Raw genomic sequence first — 20,338 nt, 5'->3', positions numbered from 1 at the left:
CTGAATAATATAAGTACTCATTCAATAAAGGAATAATTGTTAACGCAGCATTGATCCCAGAAAAAGGTTTTCATGTAGCATATTCTCTTCAGCAATTTCCCAATTTTTAAAAATTACTTGAAGAAATGCTTCCCCTTTTTATCCTTTCAAAACTCTAGATTAGTCTGATGTTCTCTTTCCTTTAGTTGACAAGCTGCTTGTAATTTGACTATTCACCTTTCTTCTCTATTGTTCATCCATTCCTTTCCCAATCTTTAAATTTCCAGAGTTCGGAATATATACCATTGGTCTGCTCATTCTCCTAAGTCCCAAAAATCTTATAACCTCACCAGTGCTGATAGCAACCCTTGCCTCCAGCAACTTTTAGATCAAATAAACTGACCTGCTGTGCAGGAAAATATCTAACTTATGGCATGTTCCCTGAGATGCCTTTCTCTAGCTAAACGTAGAACTAGTGGAGAGATATGAAGTTAGACTGATCTGTTGACACTTAAGTTTTCTTTAAAAGATACAGGGATCCTATACATTTTGTTCTCTGGTTACAAGTTTAACACAGGTTGCAACATCTGCTCTCATGCCCTTTTCTCCTATGGAGGACAAGGATCGGTCTCCTTTCTCTTCACCTTCCATCTCACCAGCTTCTATTTTTGATGTATCATCCTCCGTAGTTTCAGCTTCCTTCATCATGATGCCACCATCAGTCATAATTTCACCTGCCGTCCCCTGTCAGCAACATAAAGTGACCCCACCCTCCACAATGCTCTGATTCACATTCCGATGCCCACCACCACACACTGCCCTTAGAGTCATAAACACAAAGTACACTGCAGATGCTGGGGTCAAAGCAACATGTACAACAAGCTGGACGAACTCAGCAGGTCGGGCAGCATCCGTGGAAACGAACAGTCAACATTTCAGGCCGAGACCCAAAAGCTGACTGCTCATTTCAGTCATATACATGACTGTATACAGTCATACAGCAAAAACAGGATCTTCAGCCCAATTCATGGATGCCAACTGTGTTGCCCATTGAGCTAATCCCATCTGCCCATGTTTGGCTAATAGCCCTCTAAACCCCTGTCCATGTTTATCTAAATGGCTTTTAAATATTGCTAATGTGCCTGCCCCAACCATTGCTTCTTGATGCTCATTGATTTATGAGGGGCCTTTGATGCCAAAATCAGTCAGGTGTTGCTTAGGTGCAAAGGGTAGTCACTCCCACAATATTGTTACTGTTCTACAACTGCCACCTTGACTGCTTACTTGTGCACTGTGGAACAGCAATGTGGGCACAGCCTAATGATCTTGTGAGAATCCAATAAATGACCAAAATGAAGGATTCCCTGAGAGAGGGCGGACATCAGAAGACAGTTTGAAATTACCCAAAAGGCAACTTCTATAATCTCCTTTTAGTTACACAATTAAAATTATTTTTTAATAACTTTTAGTAAAAGCTAGTATTTTGATGAGCCTGAGAATGCACAAATTACCTGGTTTGTCATGATCTACCTCTATACTTTTTCCAACAGATGAATTTAAATCAGTATAAATTCTGACACAATGGTGACATTCCAGGCATACCAGCGAGATCTCCTAATACTCATGAGTGAACATACAGAAACTTTGGGACAGAAGTAGTTTTCCCATTAGACACTGCACTAGAAATTAGAGTGTGATCTGAATGGTTAGAACTTGTATAGAAAGCTGATTTGGTAGCATCCGACATCCGGGTCCTTGAACACTATTACATTTTTATCAAATTCAAGTATAATTATCATTCAAACATTCATTAATATAACCAAACGGAACAGCATTTCTCTGGGGCCAACATGCAATGCACATTACCAACAGCACATAGCATGCTTCATGCAGCACAGAGCACGTACGGTTAATGTTGTGTATTTAATAGTTCAGTAATATAGCAAATGTACATCAACTGGTTATTGTGACACATCTGTTTGGTAGTGTAGTGCATAGTGTTTGTCACTCTCACTTTCAGCTTCCACTGCTGGCTAACAGTCTTGCGAAAAGGTGATCTCACCAGTTCCCCACCACCATCACCCTCTGGTACTCACACTTAATAATTTCTCTTTTGGCTCTTCCCACTTTCTTCAGACTAAGGGTGTAGCTATGGGCACTCGCATGGGCCCCAGCTACGCCTGCCTCTTCATTGGTTATGTGGAACAGTCTATGCTCTAAACCTATACTGGTACTGCTCCCCAACTTTTCCTTTGCTGCATTGACAACTACATTGGTGCTGCTTCCTGCACCCATGCTGAGCTCGTCAATTTCATCAACTTTGCCTCTGACTTCCACCCTGCCCTCATATGCACTTGGTCCATCTCGGACACTTCTCTCCCCTTTCTCGATCTCTCAGTCTCCATCTCTGGAGACAGACTGTCCACTGACATCTTCTATAAACCCACTGACTCTCATAACTACCTCGACTATACCTCTTGCCACCCTGCCACATGAAAAAATGCTATTCCCTATTCCCAGTTCCTCCGCCTCCACCACATCTGCTCCCGGGATGAGGCTTTCCATTCCAGGATATCTCTAATGTCCTCTTTCTTTAAGGATTGTAGTTTCCCTTCTGCCGTCATCAATGATGCCCTCACCTGCATCTCCTCCATTTCCTGCACTTCGGCCCTCACCCCATCCTCCCGTCACCACAACAGGGACAGAGTTCCCCTTGTCCTCACCTACCACCCCACCAGCCTCTGGATCCTCTGCAACTTCTGCCACCTTCAACAGGACCCCAATACTAAGCACGACTTTCCCTCTCTACCCCTCTCTGCTTTCCGCAGGGATCATTCCCTCTATGACTCCCTGGTCCACATGTCCCTCCCCACGGATCTCCCACCTGGTACTTATCCCTGCAAGTGTAAGTGCTACACCTGTCCCTACACCTCCTCTCTTACCACCATTCAGGGCCCCAAACAGTCCTTCCAAGTGAGGCAACACTTCACTTGTGAGTCTGTTGGGGTCATCTATTGCATCCAGTGCTCCCGGTGCGGCCTCCTCTACATCGGCGAGATCCAAACAGAGATTGGGGGACCACTTCATCCAGCACCTCCAGTCCGTCCGCCACAACAGACAGGATCTCCTGGTTGCCACTCACTTCAACTCTGCTTCACATTCCCATTCGGATATGTCCACACATGGCCTCCTCTACTGCCATGATGAGGCCAAATTCAGGTTGGAGGAGCAACACCTCATATACCCTCTGGATAGTCTCCAGCCCCTTTGCATGAACATTGAATTCTCTAACTTCCGGTAATTCCCTGCCCCTCCCTTCCCCCATCCCAGTTTCACTCTGCCTCCTCCTCCAGCTGCCTATCATCCCCCTCATGCTTCTGCTTCCTTCTACTACCCATAGTGCTTTCCCCTTACATTCCTTCTTCACCTCTCCTGCCTATCCCCTCCCTGCTTCCCCTCCCCTTGATCTTTCCTCTTACTGGTTTTTCACCTGGCACCTACCAGCCTTCTCCTTCCCACCCTTCCCCCACCTTCTCTATAGGGCCCCTGCCCCCTCCTCCTTCAGTCCTGACAAAGGGTCTCGGCCTGAAACATTGACTGTTTGTTTCCAAGGATGCTGCCCGACCTGCTGAGTTCATCCAGCATGTTGTGCCTGTTGAAAAGGAGATCTAAATGTGTGAGTCTCTCCCTACCAGTACGTTGCCTCTCCAACAGCAAGCCTCATGTAGTGCCTCCTCACCGGCGACACACCGAAACTGAACGGTATTCAGACGCAGGCTGAACTACAGAGGACAGGAAAGAGGTCTGGCCCCTGCACATGTAGCATGCAGGTCCTCCGGTGTGTGGACATCCAAATCAGAATCAGGTTTATTATCACCAGCATGTGACGTGAAATTTGTTAACTTAGCAGCGGCAGTTCAATGCAATACATACTCTAGCAGAGAAATAATAATAATAATAATATAATAAATAAAAAAAATTAAAAACAAGTAAATCAATTACATATATTGAGTAGATTTTAAAAATGTGCAAAAATAGAAATACTGTATAATAAAAAAAAGTGAGGTAGTGTCCAAAGCTTCAATGTCCATTCAGGAATCAGATGGCAAAAGGGAAGAAGCTGTTCCTGAGTCGCTGAGTGTGTGCATTCAGGCTTCTGTATCTCCTGCCTGATGGTAACAATGAGAAAAGGGCATGCCCTGGGTGCTGGAGGTCTTTAATAATGGACTCTGCCTTTCTGAGACACTGCTCCCTAAAGATGTCCTGGGTACTTTGCTAGTACCCAAGATGGAGCTGACTAGATTTACAATGTTCTGCAGCTTCTTTCGGTCCTGTGCAGTAGCTCCTCCATACCAGACAGTGATGCAGTCCGTCAGAATGCTCTCCACAGTACAACTATAGAAGTTTTTGAGTGTATTTGTTGACATGCTAAATCTCTTCAAACTCTTAATGAAGTATAGCCGCTGCCTTGCTTTCTTTATAACTACATCGATATGTTGGCACTAGGTTAGATCTTCAGAGATCTTGACACCCAGGAACTTGAAGCTGCTCACTCTCTCCATTTCTGATCCCTCTATGAGGATTGGTGTGTGCTCCTTTGTCTTACCCTTCCTGAAGTCCACAATCAGCTCTTCCATCTTACTGACGTTGAGTGCCAGGTTGCTGCCGCACCACTCCACTAGTTGGCATATCTCACTCCTGAACACCCCCTCATCACCACCTGAGATTCTACCAACAATGGTTGTATCGTCAGCAAATTTATGGTTTCCCAGATCCCCAGCTACGGGTAAATAGCCCCACTGCCTTGAGGGCAGCCTCGGGAGAGACGAAGGCTATGGGAGTAAACCCAGACCGCAAATCCGGAGTGAAGCCTCTGAGGCAGCTGGATGTCATGGAACATCCTTCCGGCAGCTCCTGCAGCCAAACTGGTTCCAAATGGAGTGGTTCATATGCCTTCCTTCGGATTACGCTGGTGAGGCTGAGAGGGGGACCTTGACAACTGGGTCTCCATACTTCCACCCAGGCTTGTGATGATCATCATCATCACCCATTGTCCTTCAAGACAGACGGATGCCAACCACAACCAATATTGCAAATCTATTGTTTGAATAAGCTTTATTTGTTTAAATAATTCTTTACAGGTTATATGTAAAAATATGTGAATTGCATAAGTCACAATGCTACCATGTTATATGAGCATGGCTTGCTTAAAATAAAAATGAAGTTAGACTCACATTCTCAGTTCCCTTGCATTCCTTCCAATTAGTTTTTGTGTTTTGGAGTTACAAAACATTGCAGTGGTGAAAAGGAAGTTTTAAATGAACCCAAAATGTCTACCTACTGTTGAAGCGCAATGAGATGTTTACATTTTAAAAAAACATAATGAGGTGGTCAAGTTAAAAAAAAGCAGCACAGCACTTGCTTCCTCACAAGGGGACAGAGATCAAAACAGGCAGAAAATGGACTAAGTTCATGGGCTCATAAACAGTGAGAACAGTGAGTACCAGGTGAAAATGATCATAATTTTTTTAAAAATAGCAGAAATAGTTGGCTACACTGGACTGATAGATGTGTTCAGTTGCACAAGGGATAACTGGTAATATGTATCTGAGTGAATTGAGCAGTATTTTTAAAGTAAATGAAATAGCCAATGAGATACAAATACCAGTTTTGCTGAGTACATTGGGTTGAAAAGCATCCAGTTTTAGAAGTTTGACTGCTCCAACCAAAACAGCCAAAATGAATTTTGCTGATATTGTGAAAGTAATGCAAGAACATTTAGAACCAAAACCATTGTTGATTGCAGAACGCTTTAGATTTCATAAGCGAATCAAAAGGAAGGAATCCCATTTCAATGTACATGGCTGAATTGAAGAGATTGTCTGAACATTGTCAGTTCAGTGAAAGGCTTAGTGATGCACTGAGAGATCATTTAGCTTGTGGAATCTTACAAGAAAGCATTCAGAAATGACTCCTAACTGAAGCACAACTTACATTTAAACAAGCAGTTGAAATTGCTGTATCAATGGAAAAAGCAAACAGAGATGCAATTGAGTTGCAGTCAGGAATGAAAGTGAGTGTGAACAAAATTGCATCATCCAAACAGAAACTGGTCTGGCCAAACAAATTATGTTACCATTGTGGTCGGGCTCACTAACGCCAAACCAATGCAGGTTTAAAGGTGGAATTTGCAGAAAATACAACAAGGTAGGACACATACAAAAAGCATACTGGGCAGACAAAAATAAATGGACTGCAAAGGCTAGAGATATTGATGAAAAGAGCACTAATCTGCATGTTGTTGATGGACAGTCTGATCATGACGAGAGTGACACAGGGTTGATAGCCTCGATATTTACAATATGAAAAATAAGAAGAAACAAGTATTATGATTTATGGCAGAAGTTAATTAAGATGGAATTGGGCACTGGCTCAGCTGTTTCAGTCCTTCCACAAAATGAGTTTGAATGGCATTTCAAAGATACTGAAGTGAAGCCTGAAGATATCCAACTAAGAACTTATACTGGAGAAAAGATAACTCCTGTGGCAATGACATTCATAGCAGTGAAATACAACAATCAACAAGCCACTTTCAGCTTGCACATGGTAAGAACCAGAGGGCCAGCACTGAGGGGTCATGAGTAGTTGAGACAAATATACATTGATTGGAAATCCCATCCTTGTCCAAAACATTGGAACTCCAAAACATCAAAAATAATTGAAAGAAACTCGGGAATGCATGTCTAACTTTGTGTTTATTTTAAGTGAGGCATGTATGTATGACATGGTAGCATCATGATATATACAATTCATATATTTTTACATATAACCTGTAATAAATTATTTAAACAAATAAAGAATGCATACTTAAACAATATATTTACAATATTACTCAACTATTACTGAAATATTAAATATGCAACACTCCTCCATGCTCTTTATGGATTAGAGCTCTATATTTAACACCATCATCCCCTCAAAGCTAATCAATGCACTCCAAAACCATGGCCTCAGTACTTGCATTTGCAGTTGGTTTCTGGGTTTTCTCACTTGTAGACCGCATTCAGTTCAGATTGCTAAAAGATCTCCATGATCTCCATCAGCACGGGAGCACAGGCATATCCACTTAGCGTCCTGCTCTACCCCCTTTACACTTACGACTGTGTGGCTAAGTACAGTTCCAAGTTTGCGGAGGATTCCACTGTGTGGGACATACCAAAGGTGGTGATGAATCAGCATACAGAACATTTGGCTGAGTGGTGTTCTTCTCACTCAACTCCTAACAACAAACACGAGAACATCTGCAGATGCTGGAAATCCAAAGCAACACATACAAAATGCTGGAGGAACTCAGCAGGTCAGGCGGCATCTGTGGAGAAGAGTAAGCAGTCGATAATTCAGGCTGAGGCCCTTCATCAGGACTAATGAAGGATCTCAGACCAAAGTGTCGACTGTTTTACTCTTTCTCATAGATGCTGACTGGCCTGCTGAACTCCTCTAGAATTTTGTGTGTGTTACATCTCACTCAATGTCAGCAAGTCCAAGGTTCTGATTGTAGACTCAGGAGAGGGAAACAGAGGTCCATGAGGCAGTCCTCATCGGAAGGTCAGAGGTAGAGAGGGTTAGCAACTTCAAATTCCTGGGTACTACTATTACTGTCCTGAATCCAGCATATAAATGCAATTGTGAAGAAAGTAGATCGGCGCCTCTGCTTCCTCAGAAGTCTGTGGAGACTTGGCATGACATCAAAAACTTTGACATACTTCTTTAGATGTGTGGTGGAAAAGGTGCTGACTGGTGGCATCATGGCCTGGTAGGAAACTCCAATGCCTTTGAGCAGAAAATCCTCCAAAAGGTAGTGGATTTGGCCCAGTACGTCACAGTTAAGCCCTCCCTAGCATTGAGCACACCTACATGAAATGCTGTTGTAGGGAAGCAGCATCCATCATCAGAGAACCTTGCCACCCACTAGGCCGTGCTCTTTTCTCACTGCTGTCATCAGAGCCTCAGGACTCACACCACCAGGTACTGGAATAGTAGTACCTCACCCATCAGGCTCTTGAGCAAAAGGGAATAACCACTCTCACTTGCCCCATCACTGAGATGTTCCCACAACCAGACTTCTCTCTTTAAGGACTCTTTATCTTGTTATTTCATATTCTTTTTATTTATTGCTATTTACTTACATTTGCATTTGCACGGTTTGTTGCCTTCTGTCCGATCTTTCATTGATCCTGTAATTTGTTACTATTCCATGGATATGCTTAATATGCCCGCAGAAAAAATGAATCTCAGGATTGTATGTGGTGACCTATATGTACTCCGATAATAAAATTTACTTTGAACTAAGCTTAGCTATAAACTCAAAATCAATATGTTTGAGGTGACCTGTTAGAGGTGTGTAAGATGATGAGGGGCATTGTGTGGATAGCACAAGTTTTTTTTTCCCCAGGGCTGAAATGGCTAACATGAGGGGGGCATAGTTTTAAGGTGCTTGAAAATAGGTACTAGGGGGATGTCAGGGGTAAGTTTTTCACACAGAGGGTGGTGGGTGTGTGGAATGCCATACCGGCAGCAGTGGTGGAAGTGGATACAATAGGCTCTTTTAAGAGCCTCTTAGATAGAGCTTAGAAAAATAAATTGCTATACACTAGGGAAATTCTAGGCAGTTTCTAGAGTAGGTTACATGGTCAGCACAACAAATCTACAGCCTGCAATGTGCTGTAGATTTCTACATTCTATGTATAATATACTGTATAATGCATCTCAACTATTTTCAGCACCTATAAAAAGTATTCACTCCCCCTTGGAACACTTCATATTTTATTCTTTAACAACATTGAATCACATTGAATTTAATTTGGCTTTTTTGACATTGATCAATAGAAAAACTCTTCTGGGTCAAAGTGAAAACAGATCTCTACAAAGTGATTTAAATTAATTACAAATCTAAAGCACAAAAATAATTAATTAATTAATTAATTAGATTATTCACCCCCTTGACTATAACACACCAAATCATCACTGGTGCAGCCAATTGGTTTTAGGAATCACATAATTAGTTAAATGGAAATCTGTTTTTGGAAACCTGTGTGCAGTCAAGGTGTTTCAATTGATTGTAGCAAAAACACATCCGTATCTGGGAAGTCACACTGCTGGTGAGTCAGTATCCTGACAGAAACTACACCATGAAGACAAAAGAACACTCCAAGCAACCTTGTGAAAAGGTTATTGAAAAGCACAAATCAGGAGATGGATACAAGAAAATTTCCAAATCACTGAATATCCCTTGGAGTACAGTTAAGTCAATCATCAAGAAATGGAAAGAATATGGCACATTTGTAAATCTGTCTGGAGCAGGCCATCCTGAAAAACTGAGTGACTGCAAGAAGGGGACTAGTGATGGAGGCCAGCAAGAGATCTATGACATCTCTGAAGGAGTTACAAGCTTCAGTGGCTGAGATGGGAGAGACTGAGCATACAACTGTTGCCTGGGTGATTCGCCAGTCGCAGCTTTATGGGAGAGTGTCAAAGAGAAAGCCACTGTTGAAAAACACACACATGACATATCAGCTAGAATTTGCCAGAAAGCACGTGGGAGACTCTGAGGTCAGCTGGAAGAAAGTTCTATAGTCTGATGAAGCCAAAGTTGTTGTTTTTTTGGCCATCAGACTATCTTTTTTCAATCTTTTTATTATTGTTATTAATATCAACAAAATAGTATTGATACATAGATAATGGGATTACAAACATACACTTTTCAACTAAACATGAAAGAATACATAAGCAATGATTACAGTATAAATGAGTATTCCCAAATCATGAACGATACAAATACAAATAAACAAGGCAAACCTAGGTATATCATAATATATTTTTTTTAAACAGAAAAAAGAAAAAAATTATGCAAAAAAACTAATCTAATAATCTAATAACTAATAAAGAAAAAAAGAAAAAAGAAAAAAGAGAAAAAGAAAAAATAGGAAAAAAAGGGCTGTTTATAATATCTCACAACAATACAAAATCATCAGTGTCGTCAACTCCGATCCTCTCAACATATATACAATCGAAACTGGAAAAACAAATAGGCTTGGAACAGGGTCATATTACATCATATGAAAATATTAAATAAATGGTCTCCATATCTTTTCAAATTTAATAGAAGTATCAAATACAACACTTCTAATTTTTTCAAATTTAATAGAAGTATCAAATACAACACTTCTAATTTTTTCTAAATTTAAACATAACATAGCTTGAGAAAACCAATGAAATACGGTAGGAGGATTAATTTCTTTCCAATTCAACAAAATAGATCTTCTAGCCATTAATGTAAGAAATGCAATCATTTGACAAGCGGAAGAGGATAAATGGAGTGAGTCCATCATTGGTAAACCAAAAATTGCAGTAATAGGATGAGGTTGCAAATCAATGTTCAATACCGCAGAAATAATATCAAAAATATCTTTCCAATATTTTTTCAAAAGCGGACATGACCAAAACATATGAGTTAAAGACATTATCTCAGAATGACATCTGTCACAAATAGGATTTATATAGGAATAAAAATGAGCCAATTTATCCTTGGACATATGAGCCCTGTGCACAAATTTAAACTGTATTAATGAATGTTTAGCACATATAGATGATGTATTAACTAATTGAAGAATTTTATCCCAATTCTCAATAGGGATAGTAAGGTTAAGTTCTCTTTCCCAATCATTTTTAGTCTTATAAAAAGGTTCTGAACGTATCTTCATAATTATATTGTAAAGTTTTGATATTAGCTCTTTCTGAAAAGGATTTAGTTCAAACAAATTCTCCAAAATACCTGAAGACACAAAATTTGGAAAAGTAAGAAGTACAGTATTTGAGAAATTCCTAATCTGTAAATATCTAAAAAAATGAAATCTAGGCAAATTACATTTATTAGATAATTGCTCAAAAGACATAAAACAATTATCCAAAAATAAATCGGAAAATTGTAATAATCCTTTAGTCTTCCAAGCTGAATAAGCTTGGTCTATAATAGAAGGATAAAAAAAGCAATTGGATACAATAGGAATATTTAAAACAAACTGAGTCAACCCAAAAAAATTCCGAAATTGAAACCATATACGTAAAGTATGTTTAACTATCAGGTTGTCAATTCATTTCGGCAATTTAGAAAGAGCAAAGGGAAGAGAAGTCCCTAAAATAGAACCCAATGCAAATCCTCATACAGATTTAATTTCCAAGTTCACTCAATGAGGGATAAAAGATATATCCCAATCCTTTAACCAACATATCAAATATCGGATATTAACTGCCCAATAATAAAATCTAAAATTAGGCAATGCCAGTCCACCTTCCTTCCTTGCCTTCTGTAAATATATTTTACCTAACCTAGGATTTTTATTCTGCCATATATATGAGGAAATTTTTGAATCAACATTAGCAAAAAAAGATTTCAGAATAAAAATTGGTACCGCTTGAAATTAATATAAAAACTTGGGTAAAATAACCATCTTAATAGCATTAATCCGACCTATCAGAGATAAAGATAGTGGTGACCATTTAGTAAACAAACATTTAATTTGATCAATTAAGGGTAAAAAATTAGCCTTAAATAAGTCTTTATAGTTTTTTGTGATTTTAATCCCTAAGTAAATAAAAGAGTCATTAACTAATTTAAAAGGTAAATTTCCATAAATTGTAACCTGTCTATTTAAAGGAAACAATTCACTCTTATTAAGATTTAATTTATACCCGGAAAAATCACTAAATTGAACCAACAATGATAAAACTGCAGGAATGGATTTCTCAGGATCAGAAATAAATAATAATAAATCATCTGCATATAATGATAACTTATGTATATCTGTCCCACGATTAATGCCAAAAATGTTCTGTGATTCTCTGATAGCAATTGCCAAGGGTTCTAAAGCAATATCAAATAATAATGGACTAAGAGGACAGCCTTGTCTAGTACCCCGAAATAAACGAAAAAAGGGAGATCTTAGATTGTTAGTAAGCACCAAGGCTACTGGAGTATGATATATCAGTTTAATCCAGGAAATGAATGTCGGACTAAAATTAAACTTCTCAGGCACATTAAATAAGTATGGCCATTCAACTCTATCAAATGCTTTCTCTGCATCTAATGAAATAACACATTCTGACGTGCTATGTGAGGGAGTATAAACAATATTCAATAATCTCCTAACATTGAAAAAAGAATAGTGATTTTTAATAAAACCGGTTTGATCTTCTGAAATAATTTGGGGTAATACCTTCTCCAGCCTGGATGCCAGTAACTTGGAAAAGATCTTGGAATCTACATTCAATAAAGATATTGGTCTATAGGATGCACAGTCAGTAGGGTCTTTATCTTTCTTCAGTATTAAAGAAATGGAAGCTCTATAAAAAGATTGTGGCAGATTGCCCAATCTAATTGCTTCTTCAAAAACCCTGCATAACCAAGGAGAAAGAGTAGCGGAAAAACATTTTAAAAATTCTACTGTATACCCATCTGGACCTGGTGCTTTCCCAGAATTCATAGAGGAAATAACCCCTTTAATTTCTGCATCCGTAATAGGAGTTTCTAATATTGAAAGATCATCTGATGATAATTTTGGAAAATTCAATTTCCCAAGAAAATCACACATGGTATTATGATCATTAGGGAATTCGGAATGATACAGGGAGGTATAAAAATCTTGAAATGATTTATTTATCTCATCATGGTTAACTGTCAGATCCCCATTCTGCTGACAGATCTTAGTAATTTGATGTTTAACCAAAGCATTCTTCAATTGACTAGCTAACAGTTTACCCGATTTATCACTATGTATATAAAAATCAGATCTGGTTTTCATTAATTGATTTTCAATCGAAGATGTAAGTAATAAACTATGTTCCGTTTGAAGTTCAACCCTTTGTTTGTAAAGCTCCTTGCTAGGAGTAATTGAATATTTCTTGTCAATCTCTTTAATTTTATCATCCAATAAAAGAGTTTCCATCTTAATGCGTTTTCTCAGACCAACAGAATAGGAGATAATCTGTCCACGTATATATGATTTAAAAGTGTCCCAAAGTGTTCCACAAGAAATATCATCCGTGGAATTAGTTGAAAAGAAGAAATCGATCTGTTCCTTCATAAAGTTAATAAAATCCGGATCTTGCAATAAGGTAGAATCAAATCGCCATTGTCTAGCACTAGAAGCTGTATCCGTAATTTTAATAGAAAGTTTTAATGGAGCATGGTCAGAGGTGGCTATAATATCATAATTACAACCAATTACCGATGGAATAAAACAAGAGTCAATAAAAAAATAATCAATTCTCGAGTAGGAATGATAAACATGTGAGAAAAATGAAAACTCTTTGTCCTTAGAATGCCGAAATCTCCAAATATCAAAAATTCCATTATCAGTCAAAAAAGAGTTAATACAAGTGGCCGACTTATTAGGTAAAGTCTGAGTAGATATAGATTTGTCCATCAAAGGATTTAAACAACAATTAAAGTCACCACCCACTATTAACTTATATTCATTTAGATTAGGTAAAGAAGTAAATAAGGACTTAAAGAAATCAGGACAATCCACATTTGGAGCATAAACATTAACCATAGCAACCTTTTTGTTAAAAAGTAAGCCAGTAATTAACAAAAATCTACCATTCGGATCTGAAAAGATATCATGTTGGACAAATGCAATAGAGGAGTCAATAAAAATTGAAACTCCCTTTACTTTGGCATTCGAATTCAAATGATACTGTTGACCCCTCCAAAACCTAAAAAAGTAATAATTATCCTCTTTCCTCACATGAGTTTCTTGTACAAAAATAATATGAGCATTAAGTCTTTGGAATACTTTGAAAATCTTTTTCCGTTTAATCGGATGGTTTAAGCCATTAGTATTCCAAGAGACAAAATTAATGGTCTGAGCCATATTTCTGAAATCAACCCTTTGGTATATAAAGGGTTAACCAAATTATGAACTCATGCACCCGGAAGAGGAACAAAAATAAGGGGCGAACCCGGAAGTGACGACATCGTGGACATTTTTGTAGTTTAAAATCAGCCCAAATAAAAAAAACTAAAAAAAACTAGTATAAGAACCATAAGATTTAGAAAAAGACCTCCCACCCCCCACCCAAGAAGAAAAAAGACCATCCCAGCCAGGGATAGGCTGGGAAAAAGGAAAAATGAAACTAACTCTACCCCCATATCAGCAGAAGACAACTCCGTATATAAAGGATAAAAAAAAGATCCACCCAAACTCTAAAGAAATAATAATCACTATACTAAAACCAAATTTCTTAATATAATTAATTGTAAAACAAACAAAAAGAATATAATCACTAGTAACTTATAAATCGGGTTAAAAACCCAAACACCAAAAAAAATTTAAACTGTGATAAGAGATGCATTATAGGAAGAAGACGAGAGAAAATAAAATGGCGAAATCAAAAAAAACCCCAAAAATATTTTAGAGAAGAAACCGCCATCTTAGTAAAACAAAATTCACCTTCAAAGGATTAATAATAATAACCAAAGATAAAGTACAGTGGTTGAAGTAAGTAAAATAACAAGATTAATATGTTAAAAAAAAACTTTAACTGGAGTATAAAATATAGAGTAAACCCACACTAATAGCCAAAAACAAAATCTGGTTTTGGAAATAAAAACCATCTTGCACGATCAAAATCACTCATTTATTAGGAATGAGAATCCGTAGCAGTAGGGAAGTTTTCATTCAGAAATCTTCTCACTTCAGATGTAGAATAAAAGACCTGCCGCGGAGCATTCAGAGGCGATATTCTGAGCTTCGCAGGGTATAAGAGCGCAGGTTTTAGATTTTTCTCATAACATTCAGACATCAGAGGTTTAAAAAGAAGCCTTGCCTTCATTACTTCTGGACTAAAATCTTCTACTAAATGAAAGTTGTGATCTTGAAATTTGACCATCCCTACACGCCGAGCCACACAAATAAGTTGCTCTTTAACATGCACATAGTGAAATCGGACAATTACAACTGGTGGTTTAGCCGAAGCACTTGTTGATCGACACATAATTCTGTGAGCGCGATCGAGTAACGGAGGACTGTCTGGGAATACAGAAGGGAACGCATCCTTTAGAAGTTGAGCAAAGTACTTCGAGGGGTCCCCTTGTTCAATACCTTCCGGGAGACCAAGTATGCGTAGGTTCTGTCTTCTGGACCGATTCTCAAAGTCAACACTCTTGGCTTTAAGTGTTTCCAGCTGTTTAATCATCGAAAGTAAGTTCTGCTCCAATTTTTCAATTATCAAATCTCGCTTCCGAGCGTCTTCTTGCAGAGTTGCGATTAGAACTTGCTGCTGGTTAACTACTGAATCCGTCTTATCCATATAATCTTGAAAAGCCTTTATATCTTGTTTAAAAATTTGTCGTTGTTCTTCAAATTTTTCATTTAAGACCTCCAATAACATTTCATAAGTCAATTCAGTGCGTTTAGGATCAGTCTGCTTCTTCCCGTTTCCGTTAGGATTTTTCCCAGGTTCTCGCCCTTTAGATCTAAGAGCCATTTGTTCAAAAATTCACAATAAACTCTAATAAAGTCCAAAAAAGTAGCAAGAATCTTTTGGTGTAGGTAAAAATAAGTTAAATAAGGGTGATCATAGGTTAAAAAAAGTAAAGGTTATGGAGCGAATCTGAAACAGTGCTCACTCCATGAGCGTCTCCTGCTGACCCCTGGCCATCAGACTAAACACTATGTTTGACATAAGCCAAACACCACATATCATCAAAAACACATCATCCCTACCTTGAAGCATGTCTACATCATGCTGTGGGGATGCTTCACTGCAGCAGGTCCTGGAAGGCTTGTGAAGGTAGAGGGTAAAATGAATGCAGCAAAATACAGGGGAATCCTGGAGGAAAATCTGATGCAGTCTGCAAGAGAACTGTGACTTGGGAGAAGATTTGTTTTCCAGCAAGACAACAACCCCAACTTATATACATAGGTTGAGATACATTCTATATTGAGTTGGAGTTTTTTGCCAGGCCAGGGAGGAGTGTTGTGCATTTAATATTTCAGTTGTATTTGAGTAATCTTATAAATATATCATTTGAGTAAACTTTCTTTATTTGTTTAAATAATGGTTATAAGTAAAAATTTGTGAATTGCTTACATCATGATGCTACAAGGTCATATGTGAATACCTCAAAGTAAAACCAAAGTTGGACTCACATTCCCAGCTCCCGTATTTTTCTTCCAGTTAGTTTTATTATGATTTGGAGTTCCAACACGTTACAGTCTCGATTAAGAAAAAGACACAGTCACAAAGAACAAAAATAACATAGCCCAAGTCCCTGTGTGGCATGGCTGCAGATCGATGGTAAATTGTCCTGGTCCAACTCATTCTTCCACGGAGCAAACACTGGAGGGCAGCACAGCACTGAACAAAGAACAGAGGGCCCACTGATGTGAGGGGCCAGCCCTCATCCCAAAACAAACTCCACTGCACCCGCAGTGGCCTCCCGCACCACCTCCGGCAACTCCTTCCCAGGTGATTGCAACATGCAACCCCTCAGCAAAGGCCTCGTCCTCGCCACGACCAGGGTGACAAAGCTCCCCACCCATCAGTCTCACCAATGAACTAGTGAACCAGACTTGCAGTATTCTACATATCCAATGTCCAATGGCATCTTGGGATCACAATAAATTTGTCCAAGACATTCAATCGCACCGTGCACCATCTTGACATAACAACGGTATGTAGTAAGTGCAGGCAAAAGCACAACAATGGTGCGCAATAAGTCAAACTCCATTGCTATTGAGCAACTCAATGATGGGATAGTCCTCCAGTACTTGATATTAGTATCCAGCAATGATTTCCCATCATAAAAATGGGTGTAAAGGATGAACAAATACACCTTTAATTGGACCTGGTGTGGCCACTGCATCTGAACACACTGTCATCTTACTGGAAGCAGTCTGGTAATCAGCAGGGTCCATAACCAACATAGTTTTCAGTTACGCTGAGAATAATGGATTAATGTGGGTTTGTGGAGATTGATAACATTTTGTGGGGTTTTTTGTGTAAAGGAAGCAATAATAACATAAGCACGAGGAAATCTGCAGATGCAGGAAATTCAAGCAACACACACAAAATGCTGGTGGAACGCAGCAGGCCAGGCAGCATCTGTAGGAAGAAGCACTGTCGACATTTCGGGCCAAGACCCTTCGTCAGGACTAACTCGGCCCGAAACATCGACTGTACTTCTTCCTATAGATGCTGCCTGGCCTGCTGCGTTCCACCAGCATTTTGTGTGTGTTTCAAGAATAACATAAGGTTTGTTTGCATTCTGGTCAGTAAATATTGGGAGGACCCTCAGACTCCCAATATCCCTGGTGCTGAGACACCATCCCTTGACCCTCCAACAAGAAATTATCTAATATGATTATCCTAGTCATCTTTGGACACTCCCACACATTCTTGTGCCTTTCTGGAATTACCCCCCAAAAGAAACCTTCTAATGCCATCCTGTGAACTTCAATGGCAACTTTAACATCATGATACACCTTATTCAGCAGTACAGATGCTGCAATAGGAAAGACTGTTAATCCAGAACATTCCAGACTTGGGCAGCGCTAAATTAGCAGATTTTCTGGTCTATTGGGTCTATTAGGCATTATTCCTATAATACTCCAGCACTGTTAATTCACTTTGAAGTTGCACTGTAGAGTAATGAATGCTCCAATTAACCTGGGTTTAAAGGGAGCATGAAGAATATGGCCTTGTTAAAAGAGCCAGGTGAGTTTCCAGAGAGAGATGACAAAGGAGATTCTGCAGATGCTGAAAATCTTGATCAACACACACAAAATGATAAAGGAACTCAGCAGGTCAGGATGAAAAGTTGACTCTTCCTCCCTGTCTTTAGATGTTGCTTGATACGCCAAGTTCCTCCAGAATTTTGTGCATGCTGCTCAAGAGAGAGGTGGAAACACAGAGAGTTGAGTTTAAAGGGACCACAGGTTCTAGTTTTCTGATGTGTTTCAGAGAGATGGGCTGTGTTAGAGGGAGGCAACTGGGATTTTCAAAGAGGCAGACAGAAGATTATCAGAGATTTAGGACAGCAGTGCCAATTTATTTCAATCCTCATCAGATTATTAATTACTTTCAAAGAGGTCAAAATAGATATATTAAGAAGCAATTAGAACACATGCCACCATGCTTGCTTTGTAAGTGAGAAGTTATCTGATGTAGATCTATTTGCCGTATTTGGTTGAAAATAGTTCAGCGAGATTATACTCAATCAAACCACATCTGCCCATTGCAGCTTTAAGCTTTCCCAATCATGGGGCTACCAGTGACCATAAGAGTTTGAATCTGTGCGGTAATCCTGATAAAACAGAGCATGAGTAGTAACTAGGCCTCTTGACAATATCTCCTGGGGGTCTTCCTCCAGTGCCATCCAAATGACTTTTCAATTGAAAAATTTAAAAAACAGTTCAAGCATAAAGCTGAGGCCTTGGTATAAAGTGTGCCCAGTCACTTAGCTCTGCAACTTACAAAATGTCCCCCGACAAAATGTTGAGTCAGGATAGGAGCAAGAGTACTGTACTCATATGTCCTCCAGCGAAATGTACTTCCCTGCAGAGGTCACGGAAGCATTCAAACCAGGTATCACCAGCTAGCCACCTTTACCCTGAAAGGATTTTAACTATTAAATCAGTTAACAAGTATTAGTCCTAGTGCTGAATAAACCTTACCTTTGACAAACTACTGAAGGTAAGTATAACATGAACCTTACTGACATTGCCAGCACTGATGTGAGTACAATGTCCAACAAAAAAATTAAAAATCATTTAATGTATATCCTTTCAATTCCTTCTTAGAGAAAACATTTTAAAATTAACCAGTTTTATTTCAAATTTTGACTCATTAATTTTCATTTTAATCTTTAATCAGCTCTTCCAAGCCATCCTCCGATATGCTGAGATTTAAGTTGATCACTCACTTCCTTATCACTTATTGGAAATCTAATGTACCTTTTATTTAGTGGAGAAAGAAACATTCAATCTGTCTTTCTGCTCTCCTTCAAAGAAAAGACCTTTAATGTAAGAAGCATTTGCTCTGAGATGGTTAATGGCAAAGGCTTTTATACCTTAAAGTTCAAACAAGTGCAAGTGTAATAATGAAAATTCTGAAAAGCACTGTCATCCTAAAAGGAAATGAGTAGAGGAGCTCCTGAATCTGGAAGAAAGCCTTTTATGTTTCATTAAGATAATTGGTCTGAAGTTTTGTGCACGATTGTGTTGGTTTTTGAGAGACAATTCAACCAAAATCAAAGTAACCTGCCTTAAAGATTGCAGTTTTAAACAAAACTTGCCTACAGCTCAGGGAAAAAAAATTCACATCTTTTGCATTTCTAAAACATTGCATTAGGAGCAAGCTTGTCTCATGAAACTGCTGAGAGTTTTCATCAATTCCACTCATTTGCAGGTGTTCAACACCGAGTTCAAAATATACCTTTTTTTTTGTATCCAGTAAGAGGATTGTTTTCAAACGCTTATGGTGATTTTGTTGTAATTTCCTGAAAAATGGTCTACTATATCCCAATATATCTCAAAGGTACTTTGATGCAAACTTTCTGTGAATTTGGAGACATTAAAATTGGGTTACTTATCAGTGGTGACTTAATGCTGTGATTAAAAGTACTTCATTGAGATGATCCTACTTTCAAACTTTTAGGAAAGTTGACTAATAATTCACTTTGTAAAACACAGTCCAATTCATCTTCTTCACAAATATTATGTATGGTATATGCAAATTATACAGTAGATGCACAGAGTGATAAGGATCATTTCAAAATAGGTCCAATTTTGGGCACTATTTGCAACAATCAGGAATTGTGTGCAGAAATCTACATCATTATTGTTCGAATGCTGAGACTCTGTGATAACCGAAATTCTTTTAAATTTATGGTGAATTATGGTGAAATTTATTTCATGAAAAATGGAAGCTCAGTATGAGGTTTTATAGCTAATGATTGATGTGCACATTAGTAGGGTACCAATGACATCTTGAGCTGTTGCTCCCACTCCTCCCCTCCTAAAATGGAGTTAAGGCCTTGACGAGGAATCATGTGTTTTCATCATTGAAGTCACATCGCCTGGTGCTCTGCTCAGAGTTCAAGTTCAGGCCATTTAGCAGCCACTGACCTAATTAAGTTTCTCAAGAATTATACTCCATCGTTTAGGTTTCATTATCAGATTTACAACACAAGACTGGATGGCTCTCTTGCCTTTTTATCCATGTAGTGGTTTCCTACTGAACCCACTTGTGGCAACTCTGTACGTTAGCTATTCCCATTCCTTCAGGCTTGCTTCCT

Source organism: Hemitrygon akajei, chromosome 3 (assembly GCF_048418815.1).
Source record: "Hemitrygon akajei chromosome 3, sHemAka1.3, whole genome shotgun sequence".
Taxonomy (NCBI): Eukaryota; Metazoa; Chordata; class Chondrichthyes; order Myliobatiformes; family Dasyatidae; genus Hemitrygon; species Hemitrygon akajei.
The sequence above is the reverse complement of the archived record's forward strand: the minus strand, read 5'-3'. Positions refer to the sequence as shown.